The sequence below is a fragment of the Maylandia zebra genome, linkage group LG17 (assembly GCF_041146795.1).
Source record: "Maylandia zebra isolate NMK-2024a linkage group LG17, Mzebra_GT3a, whole genome shotgun sequence".
NCBI classification, from domain to species: domain Eukaryota; kingdom Metazoa; phylum Chordata; class Actinopteri; order Cichliformes; family Cichlidae; genus Maylandia; species Maylandia zebra.
Window position 1 is genome coordinate 12,510,541 of NC_135183.1, and position 20,177 is coordinate 12,530,717.

Below are 20,177 nucleotides of genomic sequence, written 5' to 3' on the forward strand. Positions count from 1 at the left end.
CAGTACACAGTTTATGTCCACTGCCAAAATGATGCACTGATGAGTTTAATTTGCCTTGACTATACTGTCAACACATTGCATCTTCTCCCATTTCTAAAGTCGTGATTTGTAATTGCATAGGTTTCCAAATAGTGTACAATGAGTGATAATTATTATTGCAATATGCAGCTACACATAAAGTTATGAATGGCTTCTTGATTTACTGTATCATGACTTCATATGGTAAAAAGATTCCTTTCAAAAATATATGTCAGTGGGAGTCATATTCCATTCAAGTAGTTGCTGAATGGTGGGAATTAATACAGCATTATTCAATGGCCCTGATGGACAGGGACAGGTTAATAAGGAGGAAAATGAATCATTTTGTTGTGTGGTGCAAACCTCAACTGACCAGCGGTGCTTTAGCTGTGAGCTAATGTTATTATGCTGCCAAGCTGACTAAAACTTTATATTTTGATTTATTTATTATTCTGATTTTATACTGCTGCTTACCTTTTCATGTTTTACATCTTTAGAAGGTCATATGATTATGCAGCTGTGGTTCAGGAGGTAGACAGGGTTGAGTAGTCTAGTAATAAATACTAGAAGAATACTACAAGATTTAGAAGGTTTATACACTGTTAGTAAATCTGTAAAGCTGTACTTAAAAGTTCATTTTTAAGCACATGAAATCCCAATCTGACTGGAAATTCAAGTTCAACAAAACTTTTTGTTCACATTATTCTATAAGAACTTTACATAATGTAATAAAACATTGATATTTGTCTCCATTAACAATTAAGTTTGGATGACATATGTATTTAAATGTTTTCGAATACATCATTTGTAACATGCCTCTGTCATTCCAGACTTCCTCATGGTATGTGTCCCTTTGATCAGAGATTGTCAACTGTGATACCAACTTAGAGATGTAACTTCAAAAAAAAAAAAGAAGAAGAAGAAAGCTAAAAATGTACTTTGGCTCCACTGTTTTCCTCAGAGCTATGTACTTTACAAGCAATCTGCACCAGAGATGTAACAACAATGTTATCACATTTCTTCTTCTCACCTCCTCTGCACATTCAGTAGAGCAGCTCCACCACAGCGGCTGGCTGCCTGCTATCAGTCTCCTCATCGCTGCACCGTTTCTGTTGTTGCTTGATTATCAAGCATGCGACAATATCATGCCAGCGTATGCGGGCATCTTCTGTCAGTTCAGAGAGCTGGCACGCTCGGCGAGGCGCGTGACGTCAAAGAGGCGGGGCTGTAGATCTGATCTGACCATGTGGCGCAACTACAGCATAGTACATGACAATACAGTATTCCGAACAATCAGTCATATACCAGTTCTGAGCTTCAAACAAGCTTCTGCCAGCCAAAAATGTGTTTGTGCAATCTCCACATTGAAAACACTCAACTGTATTTTTGTTCCGGACCGTTTTCACAACAAACTCATCAAGAAATATTCTGCTTCACCTTTATCCTGTTTACATTTTATTGTATCTTTATGAGGCCACATGTCGAGGCTCAGGCGGTAGACGGGGTAGTCTGCTAAAAGATTAGTGATTCAATTCCTGGCCCCCCTAACTGCAACTGCTATATCAGTACCAGCCCACTTACTATTTACCATTTACTGTTTGATGAATGACTAAATATTATCTACATCCCATCTGTGGATCATAAACAGCATATACCCACAGTGCATCAGGCCTGCGCTGATGATATATGGACACATATTGGGACCCTTGAACATGAAGGTTGAGTTTAACACAGACGTTGATGATTGCAGCACAAATTTTAAGTAGGTGGTGAAATCAATATGTACTAATTTGTGTTGAAAACAGGATTTCCAATGATCCATGAGGGCTGAAAGCAGTGTATTGTTGCACAAGGTGTTAGAGCCGTTAGAGTCAAATTTAAATCTGGTGTAGTTTTGGGTTTTGTAGGTGCAGTATTTAAACACGGAAGTAATAATGGTAATAAATATTCATGAGTACTTAACCATGAATATGTCAGTGCGCCCCAGGGCGGCTGTGGCTACAATGTAGCTTGCCATCACCAGTGTGTGAATGTGTGTGTGAATGGGTGGATGACTGAACGTGTAAAGCATTTTGGGGTCCTTAGGGACCAAGTAAAGCGCTATACAAATACAGGACATTTACCATTTAACCAGTTAACCCCCTTAGGTGATCAGTGATGACACTAACCTAACCCTCACTCTAACCCTAAGCAATCAGAATATGTCTTTTTTTAAATGATTAAATGTTCTTCCAAGTTTTGGTAGTTAGCGAACAAATACAAGGATCATGCAGTTTATTTGAAAGAGTTGCCAGGAGAAAGCCTCTTCTGTTTCAAAAGAACATTGCAAAGATAAATTGTGGTGCAAAGTTACATCTGAACAGACCAAAATTTATGGAACATTGTCCTTTGGACAGACAAAAACAAAGAGGAGCTATACAGCACAATGTCACATTTAGCAAAAATCCAAACACAGCACGTCAGCACAAACACTTTATACCAGCTGTCAAGCACAGTGGTGAAGGGGTGGTAATTTGGGCTGTTTTGCAGCTACAAGACCTGCGTGCCTTGCAGTCATTGATTTGAACTCCCCTGTATACCACAGAGTCAAAAGTGAGGCCATCTGTCCAACGGCTAAAGCTTGGCAGAAACGTGGTCATGCGACGAGACAGAGATCAAATCCTCAGTGGTTGAAAAAGACAAGAATGAAGATGTTACAAGATGTTGCAAGATGTTGCAACAGCGCAGTCAAAATTCAGAACACAACCCAAATGAAATACTCTTGAGGGATCTAAAGGGAAATGCGCATAGATGAAAGCCCACAAACCTCAATGACCTGAAGGAACACTGTAGAGAAGTGTGTGCCATAAATTCCTCCACAAGATCTGAAGTCATACAGAAAACCAAAACGTGGCTCTACAAACTAACTAGGGCTGTACCTAGTTTATAACAGGACAGCATATAGTCCTTTGAGAACTTTCTTTTCCACATGACTGTATATGGCAAAAACTGCACATCCCATCCTAACCCCAGATGGTGACCGAGCAGATGTTAGGATATTTAATCTGTCTTGTATTTTTAAGAGATTTTGTTGTGCAGGCAAAAATGTCTTATTATCAAGACAGCCCTTGAGCTCCTTCATCATGGGATTTCTTTTGGTGTTTCATGAAGCAAACAAACAACCAAATAAAAACTCACACCAAAAGCTTTCATATCTGCTGTCTATTCTAGCTAAAACAGGTGCTACAGATGAGCTGAGACCTCAGATCATGCCAGAATTATCTTATCATCTTTTGCCACTATAAAGCAGATTAAATTCATTAAAATTAAATTGAAATTCATTCATTTTTGGAATTAACTAATGCTACTGACTCACTGACTTGGAGGAGTACACATCATCAGTGTCCAGCTATATCAACAAGTGCACCGATGACGTCACTGTCTCCAAGATCATCATCTCACGACCCAACCAGAAACCGTGGATTACTGCAGAAGTGCGTGCACTTCTAAGGACCCGAGACTCTGCCTTCAAAGAGGGAGATAAGGTGGCGCTTAGAAGAGCGAGGGCTGAACTTTCTCGGGCCATCAGAGAGGCGAAGCGCGCACACGCCCAGAGAATCCACAACCACTTTAAGGACAGCGGCGACACACGACGCATGTGGCAGGGCTTACAAGCCATCGCTAACTACAGGACGACACCACCTGCCTGTGACAGTGACGGCTCCCTCCCAGATGTGCTTAACAACTTCTATGCTCGGTTCGACAGGCAGAACGACGTGGCGGCGAGGAAGACCACCCCTCCTCCGAACGACCAGGTCCTGTGTCTCACTACAGCTGAGGTGAGGAAAACTCTACGCAGAGTCAATCCACGTAAAGCTGCTGGACCAGACAACATCCCAGGCAGAGTGCTCAGAGAATGTGCTGATCAGCTGGCAAATGTTCTCACCGACATCTTCAACATCTCTCTGAGCAGTGCCGTTGTCCCCACGTGCTTCAAGGCCACCACCATCGTCCCCGTGCCCAAGAAGTCTTCTGTGTCCTGTCTCAATGACTACCGCCCTATCACACTTACACCCACCATCATGAAGTGCTTCGAACGGCTCGTCATGAGACACATCAAGACCCTGCTGCCCCCCTCACTGGACCCAATGCAATTTGCATACCGCCATAACCGCTCAACGGACGACGCCATCTCCACTGCACTCCATCTTGCCCTGACACACTTGGACAAGAAGGACTCACACGTCCGAATGCTGTACATAGATTTCAGCTCAGCATTTAACACGATCATCCCCCAACAACTGATCGGAAAGCTGAGCCTGTTAGGCCTGAACACCTCCCTCTGCAACTGGATCCTGGACTTTCTGACCGGAAGGCCTCAGTCAGTACGGATCGGGAACTGCACCTCCAGCACCACCACACTGAGCACTGGGGCCCCACAAGGCTGTGTGCTCAGTCCTCTGCTGTTCACACTGCTGACTCATGACTGTGTAGCAACACACAGTTCAAATCACATCATTGAATTCGCTGATGACACGACCGTGGTGGGTCTCATTAGCAAGAACGACGAGTCAGCGTACAGAGAGGAAGTGCAGAGACTAACGGACTGGTGTAAGGACAACAACCTGTCTCTGAATGTTGACAAGACAAAAGAGATGGTTGTTGACTTTAGGAGGACACGAGGCGACCACTCACCGCTGAGCATCAACGGCTCCTCTGTGGAGATCGTTGACAGCACCAAATTCCTGGGTGTACACCTGGAGAAGGACCTCGGCTGGTCCCTCAACACCAGCTCCCTGCACAAGAAAGCCCAACAGCGTCTCTTCTTTCTGAGAAGACTGAGAAAGGCCCGGCTTCCACCACCGATCCTGACCACCTTCTATAGAGGAACTATTGAGAGCATCCTGAGCGGCTGCATCACTGTCTGGTTTGGGAGCTGTGCCATATCAGACCGCAAGACCCTACAGCGGATAGTGGGAACAGCAGAGAAGATCATCGGGGTCTCTCTACCCTCTATTGAGGACATCTACACCACACGCTGCATTCGCAAAGCCACCAGCATTGTGGCTGATCGGACACACCCCTCTCACACACTCTTTACACTCCTGCCATCTGGAAAAAGGTACCGAAGCATTCGGGCACGCACATCCAGACTGTGCAACAGCTTTTTTCCACAAGCCATCCGTCTCCTCAGCAAAAAGGGACTGACTGATAAACACGCACACACACACATACACTAACATTATCACTCAGCTTAACTCAAATACCTCAAAACATTGAGACTGGACTGACTAACCAACACAAAGCGCAAACACACTGACCTACACCACCAAACCATCGCACACACCAACCTGTAAATGCTCTTTTGTACAATATTATTACTAGATATATTATATATATATATTTTTTTTGCACTAACTTGTCTTGTAGCACCTTGGTTCCTGGAGGAACGTTGTTTCGCCTCACTGTGTATTTTTAAACTGTATATGGTTGAAGTGACAATAAAGTTGAACTTGAACTTGAACTTGTACTGTGCAATCTGTTACTGTTGCCATTTCACTGACATTTGAGAATTAATGGAATCCCGTGTAAGACAAAATGTCAGGGTGAGGAATGTGGTGGTGAAAGGGCACAAAAAATATGTTTGCTATGTCATTTGGAAAACAAAGAGATAAACATGCTACAGTATTTCTCTAGTAAAGAGCAAATACATTCTCGACGCAGTACACAGGTGCGTGAGAATTTCTTACACTTGATTTAATGAGCTGTTCTCTTGGATCAGATAAGTCTTATCAGATCTGTGCTTGAATTGTTCTGTATAAACATCCAAGATAATCTGAGTGTGTGTGCACGTTTGTGCATGCCTGTGTGTCTGTGTCCGCATATTAGAGTGTAGAATAGGTGGTTGCATGTTTATATAGGACAGATCTAAGAACTAAGATCAGGTTTTAAACTAAACAGGGCAGTAAATTTAAACTGGCAGATTGCTGCTGTGGGGCAACGGAGACTGTGATTGACAGTCTCTCCAAATTCACCTGAGCGTGTGTCCCAGGTGTGAGCACTCACTCAGTTCATCAGCACGGCCTCGGTCAGGTGCATACCCCATGTAGTGGAACCCTATCTCTATGCATCACAGTATACAGATCATGTTTTAATCCTGTAGGGATTTGTGCAAAAACAGCACATCAAAAATCTCTGTCTTTTCATGCAGCATCTGAATTCAAGGACCACCTGGTTTCTCCTAAGCCTGGTCTTTGCTTCAGGTCTGTCTTTATTAAAAACAAACAACATCAGCAAATTCACATTATCGTGTCAATTTCCATGTGTCACTGTCTTAACTATCTTGCTAATATCCGACTATGGAAGAATTATGAAGTTTATTTAAACTGGATTAAACAAGGATTAAAAGAGCTGTAGCCATCAAGAGTCATCAAGTCATTGGACTGGACCTCTTATGATGTGTGTGTGTAATAGATGCCTTTTGATTTTTTTAGTGAATTATTGTACTAATATTATGACTTGCTTTGTAAGAAAAAACTTCCAAAACGTCCTTTTTAAGAAACAGTCTAGTTTGACTATCATTTGGTTGGCTTCTAAGATTGTCTTGTCTTGTGTTGCTGTTTGGTAAATTTGTCTTATCTTATTTATTTCCTAATTTGTGAAGCACTTTGATCGACATTGTTGTTTTTAAATGTGCTATATAAATACATTTTGATTTGATTTTGATTTTTTTAATTCAAATAGCTTAAGTTCATCTAACATTTTCTTCCATTTGAGTTACTTCAACTTATTATTTTCGATCAACTTCAGCTATTTTGCATAGTAAGTGCCTAATACCTAAAAATATCATTGAATTTTACTTATTCAATTTAATTACATGGCAATCGTCTTTGGAAGGTTTTGATGCCTTGTGTCAATTTGACCCCAAACATAAAAGCTGTAAGTCTTTATTCTCATATAATTTAGATTCTTAGAAATCAAAATGTAGTTGTTGACCAGTTTTTGCACTTACATCGTGCACAAAGTTTAACAAATAGTTTTCATTGTGTTTTTAGCCACTGAAGACTCTTTGAAAGTCCAGAAATAATAGGTGGCTCTCAGTTATGTGCAATACTGCAGATTTTGGTATGGATAGAATCAAGTACATATAGGGCCAGTATTGACGATACCAGTATCAATACTGATACTTTTATTCTATAAAAGCAGCTTATGTAGGGGAGGGCAGTGTATCATGATTTATGACATGAATCATCAGACATTTGCAAACACATTTTAACGACCACTAAATGAAAATGCTTTTTATGCATTTTGAAAAAAAATAATAATTTCACATATTTCAGTCAGGTACATACTGAACTTAGATAGGATAGAAACAAAGTATCAAATGTGTCACACTAGTATTGATCCAATACCAATACTAGCGTTGTTATCAATGCTTTCGATATTTGAATCGATCTACCCACCTCTAATGGCTCTGCATTCATCACTGTTGAACGTTGCCAACATTGTTTGTATCAAAGTAAATATTCAAATGTTCTTTAAATTTTTCTTTTTTCCAAACCACTTTAGTGAAATTTCAAAAAAGCAATTCTCCTTTAGTGGCAGCTAACAGCTAATAAGCTAATAGCTAATAAGCTAACACAGCCACTTTCTGGTTTGCTAACCGACCTAGTTCTCCACAGTAGCTGAGACAGACTGCTAAATTTTTAAACCATAGACAGTGTTATTCTAAAGTATTTGATTTTTTTTTCTTTTACAGTTTTAAGGTAAAGGAGTTAAAGAACATTTTAGAACTGATGAAAATGGCCAGGAGTAGTTAGGTAAGCGACACGAGCTGGTTAAACCAAAGAGAAGTCATCATAGCAAAGATGCTGGCAGGTCAAACCTTGAAGTAACCCTTACACTTTGCTGTATTGTCAACTTGCTCTTTTTCAGTAAAGGTGTACTACACCATCAACGATGTTCATGCAGAGCATGTCCAAGACATTCTACGCCAAATTTGACAGCTGTCTTATTCAACTAATAACTTTATTTAAATATAAGGCTGGTGGTTTAAGTATGTCAGCAAAGGTTTTGGCTGAAATTTAAAACTTTCACAATTGTTACGTCCCATCTGCGAGTGGCCAGGCCATAACACAAGGGAGATCCATCCTCGTTAGACTACAAGCAGCACATCACACAACTGATTGCATTTAATAATGATTTATTTACAATGAGTTGATTCCTAAGGTGATTTGACACAAAAAGAAGAACTCATTACAACTTCAGGGTGGACCTAATGCCAAAACAACAAACAAAAAGGGAGCCTATCTCGGGGATTTAACAAACTTACCTACTGAACAGAGTTAAACCAAAAGATAACAACTTACCTCCCCAACTAAGAAAAACAGGAGAAAACTATAATGAAGCAAAAAGGCAGTCCACCCCTACATACTCCAGTATAAAGCAAGTAACATCAAACAAGTAACAGTAGCTGAGCTGCGCAGAGGATCAATCCACCGGTGAGCGAAGGCTGCGTCATCAAATACATTGTCTCCATGTTGTTAGCCAATCCGCATGAACTGTCCCCTGGATCCACCAATGACGGAAAGGCGCCTGCACACTTAAATCTGCATATGATACAACATTATGACAGCAGTTGTAACACAATGGAAAGAAATTTAACATGAACCTCAAAGTGAGGTTTTGAATTCTAGCATTAGTTCACTTTGTTTTCTTATTCCTCTTCTTCTTCTGCCTTTCAGCTCAGTCTTCAACAAACTTTGTCCACACTATCCCTCCTCTTTATATTTACATTTTACAACTTGAGATTGAGACTCAGAGTCTGAATCACTGCATCAGAGCCAATTATCATGTTTTTCATGTTTTTTTTGCTTTTGTTGTATTAAAAAGTTAATGTTTTAACAACTGGACTACAAGAAATTTTTGATGGTCATTGTTTTGAATATGAATGTTAACCAAACATTATTATGTTAGTGGTGGAAGCCAAGAAAATACTGTCCAACTAAAGAAATGCACTTCAGCTGTTAAATTCAGCAGTACTCAATTCGATTAGGCAATCAGTTGCTTTATTTTTTCATGTTTTGTGCGACATGTCTTTGAGTTTTCAAAGCTAATGTTTGACTATTGTTTAATTAAAAAGGATTACAAAAGTGGACAACAAATATTGAGTTTTGCTAAACTGTAAAAAAAAAGGTTAAAGGTTAGAAAAAAGATAATATGCAAGAAAAGTCAAACAATTAGATGACCCTTTAAGAGCATGCTCTTGGTGAGAGTTGGAAGGAAAAACTCCCTTTTGACAGGAAGAAACCTCCAGCAGGGGGTTCAGATAGGACCAGCCATCTGCCGCAACTGGTTCAGGGTGAGGGAAAGGTAGACAGAACCAAAGACACTATGAAAGACTAAAAGACACTGACTAAAAATAACTAAATGCCAAAATGATGTATAAACACAGAAGAAGAAGAGTTGAAGAAGAAAAACTCAGTGCATTACGGGGAGCCCACTGCTGCGAGGCCTATTGCAGCATAAATAAGGGAAGATTCAGGGTCACCTGATCCAGCCCTAACTGTATGCTTTATCAAAAAGAGAAGTTTTAAGCCTAATCTTAAAGGTAGACATAGCATCTCTCTCCCAAATCTAGAGCCAGAGCTGATTTCACAGAGGAGAGGCCTGAAAGCTGAAGGCGCTGCCTCTCATTCTAATGTTAAATACACTAGGAACCACAAGTAAACCAGCAGTTGAGAACATAGTGCTTTATTCAGGTGACTTAGAACTATCAGGTCTTTGAGATAAGATTATTCAAACCTTGTAAGTGAGGCAAGAGATAGTATGTAATAACTGAGTAATAACAAAACTGTAACTGATGCGTGATTGCTCAGTTTAGTACAGCATTACATTACTGCTTTACAGAACAATGTAATATGAGGACAATGTAATGTGTTACACCCAACACTGCACATGGCATGTGATAAACAAGCTAATAAAAAAAAACATTCTTCCACATCAGGCGATCTTTGTTGACACTCAGTGTTACAGAACATTTGAGTTTATAATTTGTTTAATTTTCAAATTCTGATCAAGAGAGGACCAATACGAATCTTCACAGCAACACTGTGTTGATCGTTGCGTTCTCCCTTTTAAACTTAAACCACCTCAGTCTGACAAGGTTTCCATCTAGTAACTACATTCACAAACCAGATGAGATGTGTAAGCATGAGGCTCCTAACTGGTTCCATTAATTGAAAATACCAGGAAAAAGAAAATGTTGCCTTTTACAAGCTGAGAAAAGCAATGTCCTTATCAACTGTTACTGGGGGAAAAGCTACATCAGCATTCAGCTGAAGCGCCTGAGCAGTGTTTCAGAGCCATGTCTCTGCATGCGTAGGATGATGGATCTCCTGCCCCACTACAGTTGCCATGTCCACATACAAACATCACACCAGTATTTCCTGCCTCCTCTTTGCGTATGTAGGCTCAGGCTGGTATGCAGAGTGAGACATTCCTTTGTATAATGTTGGTTCGGAGGGTGAAAACCAAACTACAAAGTGACGCACGACACTCAGTGACTCACCTGCTCGGCTGGTTGATGTTATTGTTTTCTTTTAAGGCAGATATGTTCCAAAGACAGTCAAGTATGGAAGGCTGAACACGCCTCAGTTATCATCAGTCACTTAAAATATGTAAAATAAAAATACTCTCCAGCAAGATGGCTTTCAGACGGTTAAACAGTTGCTTGTATTTATAACTGTTCAATAACTCGTCATTAAGCTTAACATCAGAAGGGTGCTTAAGCAAATGCTGTTGGTTATTTTCCCACATTGTGTGTCTGTGTGTGTGTGTGTGTGTGGTGGGGGGGTCCTCAAAAGGAAGATTATCTCATCTCGATTAAGAAAACTGGGGAACACCTGCCAAAATACTAGTTACATTAGTACATACCAAAAAGAGAGCAAAAGAGAGAGGGAGTGTGTGTGTGTGTGTGTGTGTGTGTGTGTGTGTGTGTGTGTGTGTGTGTGTGTGTGTGTGTGTGTGTGTGTGTGTGTGTGTGTGTGTGTGTTTTCTTGTCTGCCAAAGTGATAAGCAGATCAGATAAGCTGCATGTAAGCATAGTCATGGCGGTGGAAGGCGAGTCGCACGCCATGGGCTCTTCATATCTCAAACACATTCACTTTACCTGAATTTATTTTATTTATATGCATGCATATGTTGCTGCAGGATTGTGAGCATCCTTTACATAAGAACACGTATACCCCATGTTTGTGTGTGCCGGCATGGGGTGTCTAGCATGAGAAACGCAGCAGGAGTTTTGGTCTGTCGCTCGGCAAAGTGAAGGAGGGGGAGCAAGGGGGAGGCCAAGCTGTGATAACAAACTCCATTTACTTCAGAAATAACAACACAGCACTTAGAGTGAAACACGGTCTCTCTTCCTCTGAGAGCCACTGATCTGCCCGTCAAAGAACTTAGACTCATTTACTGTCATTAGCTGTTACGTCACAGGAAGGAGTCCTGGCTCTGCTTCAGAATGGATCACTTATCATCTTATTTGCACTTTGTACACAAGGACACACCTGCACATGCATGCATAGACCCAGAAAATTAAAAAAAAAAGAAAGTATTCTATCTTTAAGAGTATATTGAGAAGTATTTTGAACTGTTTCACTTTTTCAGCTATATCCATTAAATAACCCCAGGACACCCAGCCCAATGTCACTCCTGGGGCATCAGTTAAGGCCATTTTTGTCAGAAGCATCTGGGATCAGGATCCTTTGGCTTCAGCAAAGTCATTCTGCTGCCTAGTCTCACATCACATCCTGCCATCCTGGATTTATTCATATAAACATTGTGACTGAAAAGAGGACAGTAGATGTGAAGGGCCTCATGAGAAGTCTCCCAGCAGCTTGAGCATATAGCAACAGGATAAACCTTATCAAACTTTATCAAAGATTTATATAATAATTATAATAAAAACTGCAATTAATCTGTATTCCAGAATATGGTTCAAAAAGTTGTTGTTTTTTTCCTACCATACATTTGCTACTTTTGAAAAAGTTGATGAAAACATGATCTGCTAGGATTACACATTTTAGTCTTGGTTTCTTCAAGGGCAGTGGCAGGACAATGCCTATCTTTCTCTATTCATAAATTTCCTATGGATTTCTAGTAAAAAGCAACACTTTGGGTGTGTTTATAAGTGACACGAACAATTCTCATTTGAAAAAGTCAGAATTTCATGTTGTTTTCTTAGCAGAGTACTCCGAGTGTAAGGGCCTTGAACAAAAACTTCTGTACTGTAGCAGAGGCGTATCAATTTCCCATAAGTTTCCAGCCATATTTAGATCACCCCTCAGAAGAAGAGGTATAAAGATTAGAGATGATTTAAGTTTTGTGTACTAGTGATTAAAGGCACTAGCCTGGACTAGCCACAACCTTTGCCCTAGTAAAAATTACTGTCAGGCTGCAGAAAAGCTTTGTTATGCCCTCCAGGTTTGGCATCTATAAAAAACCAAACTCACCATGAACTGTCGTTGGCAATTTAGTATTAAATTATGTGGTTTTCAAATTAGATATATTAGCCGATATATTTGTCTGTGAAGGTTCTCAGTCATCCAGGTCATCGTAGTCAAAGGAGCTTGCAAAGAAAAGCGTCTGGACTTCTTTAAGTTACTTGAAGACGTTTCACCTCTCATCCGAGAAGCTTCTTCAGTTCTAAGGTCAAATAGTGGGGAGTCCCAGATTTAAACCTAGTGGGAGTTTCCCCCCACAGAGGGACAAAAGGACCCCCTGATGATCCTCTAATCGCCTGAGCCAAGGTGTGAAACTGGGTGTGGGTCCCAATCAGCCAGAGTTTCAGGTGAGCTCATTGTGAAACCTGGCCCCACCTTAACATGTGATTTCCTGAGGTCAGATGGCCCAGGATGTGAGGAGAGCGTTAAGGCGTCTGGGGAGGGAACTCAAAACTGGATTATAGATGGCAGAGAGTTGGTGTCGTAAACCACCGCCTCTGTTCAAAGATGGTCGCTCACAGTGGACATAGATGGCTTCTTTCACTCCTCTGTCAAACCATCTGTCCTCTCTGTCCAAAATGTGAACATTGGCATCCTCGAAAGAGTGTCCTTTATCCTTAAGATGCAGATGGACTGCTGAGTCTTGTCCTGTGGAGGTGGCTCTTCTGTGTTGTGCCATGCGCTTGTGAAGTGGCTCCCCACCATTTGACCTTAGAACTGAAGAAGCTTCTCGGATGAGAGGTGAAACGTCTTCAAGTAACTTAAAGAAGTCCAGACGCTTTTCTTTTCAAGCTCCTTTGACTAGCCGATACATTCAAAACTGATTTTGTGAAATAATTAACACAAATTGCTTTCACTGCTTATACCTTATATACCTGGTATATATGTTTAAGTCCTAGGGGATCATTGCTTGAATGCTTTTCTATGGACACTGCCAAGCACAAACAAACAAACAAGTAAACAAAACAAAACAAAAAAAACAACAAAGATTTGGAGTGCCTTAGCAATTTGGTTTGGTTCAACTGGCGAGTTTCATTTGTTATTTCCGATATTAGCAGCCACAAACTGAATGCACAAAGGGCAGAAATGAAAAATTGTGTTGTTATTAAGTTACAGTATACTCTAATTAAAAAACACTTTTTTTTTTTTGCTTCACTCCTGCTTTTGGTTCTCTCTTTCCCATTTTGACCAGTGACAGAATGGCACGGACATCATAAAGCAAACAAGCATACCATTACAGGTCAGCTGCAGTTTAGAGGTCAGCAGTCAGTAAGAGCAATGATGTTGTCATTGTAATTATGACTAGGGGTGCAACGATATTCGTATCGATATTGAACCGTTCGATACAGTGCTTTCGGTTCGGTACGCATATGTATCGAACAATACAACATTTGTAATTTATTTTATCAACTTTCCTTCTGACGATGCTGTCTGTGTTGAGCGCTCAGTGAATCTGCGTTCGACTACTCCGCCTAGGCTGCACTGTCGAGCGCAGATCCACTGAGTGCTCCACACAGACAGCATCATCAGAAGGAAGAGCGCAGGGCAAGCTAGCGAGACAGAAGTTAAGCTCTCCTTGCAACATGGACCTCCCCCACCCTCATTCAGATCTGGCGTTTAGAATTATTTTGGTTTTCATGTGACGTATGACCCTGAAGGTAAGCGCGTCATGGACTAAAGTAAAACAGTATGTTGGATGTGCCACGCGATGCTTAATTACATGGGTGGGAGCTAGTGTGTTAGCGCAGTTAGCTCGTTAACGTGTTGGCCGTCTAGCCCCATGCACGGGGCGATCAGGGGTAGCTCGTTAACGGAGATTTGCCGTGTTGTGGCGTTAAGGTCATTTCAATGAGATTAACCTGAAAGCACTAGTGGGAACACAACGAATATGACTGCACATTTACGCCGACATCATCCTAGTGCAAAGACAAAAACAACAAGCAAGCATGCTACAAACTTTACCCGAGTCATTTAGACAGCCGTTAGCACATGATTCTCCTTATGGGGACCTGATATGTTTAATATGCTGCTGAGAATATAGTCCAGAAGAAGCGGATAGTATAGCTTTTATTTTGGAAAGAGCCATTTCTCTGTAATAAACTCTTTTCCAAAGATGAGTGATTCCTCAATCAGATACAGGGCTCGCAAAATCGCTAGCCCGACGTCCTGGGGCTAGCGATTTTTCCAGTCGGGTGCCAAAATCTATCTCTGCCCTGCCCGTCGGGCTATTGTAGGAAGGAAAAATATATGTCAGTGCTTTTGCATTCTTTCGGAAATGTAGCTGGGTAATTATGTCATTGGCATCGGTGAGCCACTGTCAATATGTGACATATTGAAATCGCGTTTGAATTTGCGCTTGTTTTTTTGCTTTCACTTTGCAATCGCGCGAACTGTGTATAGAGAGCGACAGCACTGATCTGTGAGTGATGATAATTTGTGCACCAATTCCTCTGACATTGTCTTATTAATCGTTAGCTTACTACGCAAACATGACAAGTGAAATCTCCCGAAGCAAGCTTAAACATGTGAGAGGTTGATCGCGCAGAGAATCGCTGAGCGTTATGTGAGTGCCTGTGTAAAAGCAGCAGGACATATATTTTAGTTCTGCTGAGCCAAATAAGACAGGTCAGGGTGAAGAAGTGACAGCCAAAGAAAAGCTTACCACAAAACGGAGAAGTTATGACAAATCAGACTATAAGGCAAAAAGAAAGTGCAGCTTTATGGTTTCATGGACAAAAGAATTTCTGTGGCTGCAATATGACGAGCTAAATAACCAGGGCTGCACATAAGTGGTCAGCAGGTGCGCATTCGCTGTCAAAATAAAAAACGCGCACAAGGGTTAGGGTTAAATTTAAAAACTGTACTTTTGAGTTAAAATATATATTTATAATTTTAATAAATGACAAATTAAAAAGGCATGAACATTTTTTTTGTATCGAAAAAATATCGAACCGTGACACCAAAGTATCGAACTGAACCGAACCGTGAATTTTGTGTATCGTTGCACCCCTAATTATGACAGAAGATCAAATTGTTTAAACCTTTAAATCTGACTCTGGCATGTTGGGATCACTAGTTATTTTTCACCCCAGCGATGACAGCAGCTGTTCAAACCAATCAGAGAATGAACGTTAGTCAAGTGAAAAAAACTAAAATAAACATTAAAAATGATTGTTATTACTATTATTGATCCCCTGCTGAGTATGATGGATCAGCCTAAAACTACACAGGAGCTTATTAATGATCTGAAGGCAAAGGAGTCCACAGTCACCAAGAACATTGTTGGTAACACACTAGTATGATTGAAATCTTGCAGTGCCCACAAGGTGCAAGGAAATCTGTGGAGGGAGCTGGAGCTTCGACTTGACTCAAAATGAAACTACCATAAAAATGAGAGACTGTTGATTTCTTTGAAAGTGAGCAAACTTCCAAATTCAGCTGGAAGTTGAAATATTTGTTTCCTCCACTGTAAAACTGCATGTACAGAATCACCTGTCAATCCTGATAGAAAGTTTTCAGACTCGTTCGCCTTTTTTGCTGTTTCAGAATTCCCCAGCGGTTTTGAATTCCCTGAGTGCCACGTCTCTCTCTCTCACAACGCTTTAAGTCGCCTGAATGAGGTAATTCTGAGCAGTGATATTACAGGTAAACACGAGTGAGTTCTTGGAACCCATTCATCAGTCATAACTCTGTCACTCTGGCCGATATAGACTGTATGCTCTCTCTCTCCCAGCAGGGCAGCCAACGTGTTCGTGATTTTCTACACGTAATGTTGGACAAGCACCCTGGTTAAACGGGCAGTAATAAAAGACAAGCAGAGGAGAATAAAAACGAGAAGGGCTTTGCAGATACAGCTAAATGCTAAAAAGTTTCAATTCATGTTGTTTGAGTAAGTGTATTTATGTAATACATGTAACCCAGAATCACACCTGAATTGGCAATAATCATTGTATATAAAACTGAAATGCTGATATCATGTTAATATAATATGCTACCTTTATTCAAGGCAGGTAAACTTTTCCAGGCTTGCAAGTTGACTGTGTGCTCATGTGGGACACAGATTACAGTCAATCAATTCATCATATTTCTGTGCACAAAGTCAAGCAAGCAAGTGTTGTATGCTGTACACCTGAGATAGGATGATGAATACCTATTTAGACTCCTTCAGCTGCTATGCGATCTGCAGTAGCAGCCTTTTATTTAGATGTCGCCGAAGAGCTGAACCCTCTAGCCTGTCTGGTGTATTTACACGGTCTGTCAGGTCTTGAGAGACAGAAATCTTTGGAGGCATTCCTTCGCATTCCTTCCAAAGAGTGTCTGTTGGGAGTGGAGGTTAATAACATAGGTGACTATGGCTGTGGTATGTGTCTATCCATATGCAAGCAGGTTGATAATAATATTGCTCAATCAGCTGTGCAAATGCTCACAGATATATTGGGGTGGGATGAACACACACCTCAGTGTACACTCCTATCATCAGTGTCAACTTTCATTATGATTTACATTCCATACAAATGCCTCATGCCTTTTCTAGTTTGAGAATTTCTTTGTGTTTCACAGCCTTCAGTGAAGACTTGTAGCAAAGTTTCTGAAAATTAACTTCTATGTTATTTTGGTTATAGCAATAAACTATAAATGGTTGCTTTGAAGACACTGCGACCACTTGGGGTCATTTGTCCTCTTTGAAACAGAAATAAGGCGGGTTGGTCAGACCGATTACTGATTACTATTACATGTAATCTGTGAAAATATGGTGATATGGTGAATAATAGGGCCCCATGTTATCTTGAAGACCTCATAGTACCATAGTATCACCTCAATAGAGCACCTTGCTCTCAGACTGCTGGTATACTTGTAGTTCCTAGGATATTTATAACTAGAATGGGAGGCAGAGCCTGCAGCATTCAGGCCCCCTTTCCGTGGAATTAACTCCCTCTCTGGATTCAGGACACAGACACCTTCTCTAATTCTAAGAACAGGCTTAAATTTTCCTTTTTTGATAAGGCATATAGTTAGGGCTGGATCAGGTTGTAAAATGTTTGTATTGTGATTGTAAATCCAACAAGAGACAGTGGTTGAAAATTAGTGATAGCTACAGGTGCATTACATCAGCTTCAAGTTCTATACTTGGACTATGTTAAACTGTACGGTCCCATTTAAATAAATAAAGAATAAAGGTGATCCTGAATCCTCCCTTAGTTATGCTGCTGCTATGCTTAGTCATGCTGCTGGGGGATTCCCATGATGCACACGATGAGTGTTTCTTCTTCACTCACCTTTTTCACTCACTATGTGTTTATAGATCTCTTTGCATTTAGTCAATAGTTATTATTAATCACTGGCTCTCTTCCACAGCGTGTTCCCTCACCCTGAGCCTGTTACGTTAGATGGCCGCTCCAACCTAAACCTGATTTTGCTGGAAGTTTGTTCCAGTTATAAGGGATTTTTTTTCTTTCCACTGTCACCAAGTAAGTGCTCGTAGGGGGCTGTCTAATTGTTGGAGTTTTCTTTGTATTATTTTAGTGTCTCTTCCTTACTGTATAATGCTCCTTGAGGCAACTATTGATTTGAATTGACAATAGCAAATCTTTTCCTGTCTACAAACTGTACACAGGAATTCACATTAAACAGAAATGTACTACTTACATTCCGAGTTCAGCCAAAACCTACAGATTTAAAACGGAAATTCTTCAAAATGACACTCAGCACTCAGCAATATTCGTATCATGTAGGATTATAAACAGATTTAACCGGCTGGCAACCAGTTGAGTCAAATGCCCTAATGCAAAAAGACAAATCACTGACAAGTTGTGCCACAACTGACTGGAGAATGTCTGAGACTTATTACGGTCAGTTGGAGCGCAATTCTTTTCCTCCTACCAGCTCCACAATTTAGCATCAGCTTCAGCAAAGGCCTGATCTTCACTGTGACAGCTATTTGCATGGCAGACTTAGAAACTGTGACTGATTTACCAGGCTGTGTAAAGTTAAGAGATCAGGTGGGTTAGGAGGAGCAAGCAATCCTATATAAAGCACCTTGAGGTGACTTGTGATTCATCACTATATAAATAAAGTTGAATTGAATTAAATTGAACTGAAGCAAATGGATTAATCTTTGCAAGTGTCCCGTTAACTCTGGTGCAAGATCCAACATTTTATAAAACACACTGACATAACGTCTGATCTGTTTGTTTCTTCCATGAACTCATGCTTGAACAATGTCATTTAGATCTATGCTTCCTGACAAGCGTTTTTTAAAAGGCTAGTTACAGATGTCTAATGCTTCCAAGAGCATAAAACAACGTAAAGTATAATAGAACACTTGAGTTTCATTGGCTTTTAATCATTTCTGTTGTTTTTTGGAAATGGAAGACCCAAAGCCAAGCTTGTAGCTCTGATCCGCATCCATTAACATCTCCAACACACAGTGGTACAGTACTTTCTGTTGACATTTGTCCATTCTCTGACATGAATGTAATTCCTGTTTTTGTGACCGTCCTCAGTGTCGCTGAGAATGCGCTGACATCCATGAGGTCATCTGTTGACATTGCTTAGCCTCACAGTCATGTCAGATGCTGCCTGGAGTGTCATTGTCTTTAAGGAACCACAGTGACCCGAATGAACCTTGACTGCTTACTGGATGAATGACACCAGCAGTAGGCAGCAATCAAGCACACAAATCAGCTAAACAAGCCCACAGATAAATGCCTTTAAAAGTACCTTTGTAGACACACAAACACACACACTCAAGCTGGAGCATGACAGGTCTGCATCGCCAGGTTGTTTGGCTATAACCTATCACTATTTGCAGACCTGTAAACAATATTTTGAACTCAGGACATGAATGGAGAAGCTGTTTTCTTTTAAAGCTTCACATTTTCAATGCATGTTTAACTAACAGCAAAATATGCTGAGAAACACACACACACACATAGAAGGGAAAAAAGGAACAGCCAGATACACACACACACAGTTTGTATGCAAAGACTAGAACAGTGCTGAAATGACTCTACCCTACACAGATTACCTCTCATCTCTGTCAATGGAAGGTTTTCCCCTCTGATATCGGGGACCTTCTTTTGGGCTTTTAAGTAAACTAATCTTTGGGCAAATACCACAGGCTGTTTCTGATGTTGGCACATAATAGGAAGTCTTAATATATCTGAATGAGAGCAAACAGACTGAACAAGAGGCTCACTGGAAGTTTGGGATCAAAGCTTTGGGGCACAAAGGCAGAGATTTAGCATGTTAAAGTGATCGTCACTCTTTCACAGCCAAGTATTGTCTCTGTGTTTCTCTCCTCAAGTTCTCTGAATTCCTGCTCTGTGTAAAACGCTTATTGTTATCCGTGGGTTTTACCACCGCAAACCGTGTTCCTAAACATCTCTACTCTGCCTTTCAGGCTCCCCTCTATTGAAGTAAAGATTAAAAAACGAGAGAGCCGGGGAACATCAAACAGGCTAACGTTGTCAGTTCACATTTTGCTGTTCAGTTATTGTCAGCAGACTTGACCGAGTGTGCAGTGAATCCAAGCAGCTTGCAAAACACCTCTTTTCTGTGGTTGCGTTTTAAGTGGTTGTGGCCCCAGTTGCCATGTATACTGGGTGTGCTCCAGGTGTATTTGTACAAGATGCAGAGTTTCTGTGTGCACAGGCAGGTTCTCTCCTCATCTCAGCTTCA

At 40.8% G+C, this 20,177-nt stretch overlaps 1 long non-coding RNA gene across 1 annotated transcript in view; it reads left to right on the top strand.

Annotated features, from left to right (window-relative positions):
* Nucleotides 1-16,461, top strand: part of LOC143413109 (uncharacterized) — a 29,594-nt gene extending 13,133 nt beyond the window's left edge. The window contains exons 2-3 of the long non-coding RNA XR_013093689.1: nucleotides 16,044-16,117; nucleotides 16,231-16,461. This is a non-coding gene — a long non-coding RNA (uncharacterized LOC143413109). The remainder of the gene's footprint in view (nucleotides 1-16,043; nucleotides 16,118-16,230) is intronic.
* Nucleotides 16,462-20,177: the final 3,716 nt, after the last annotated feature.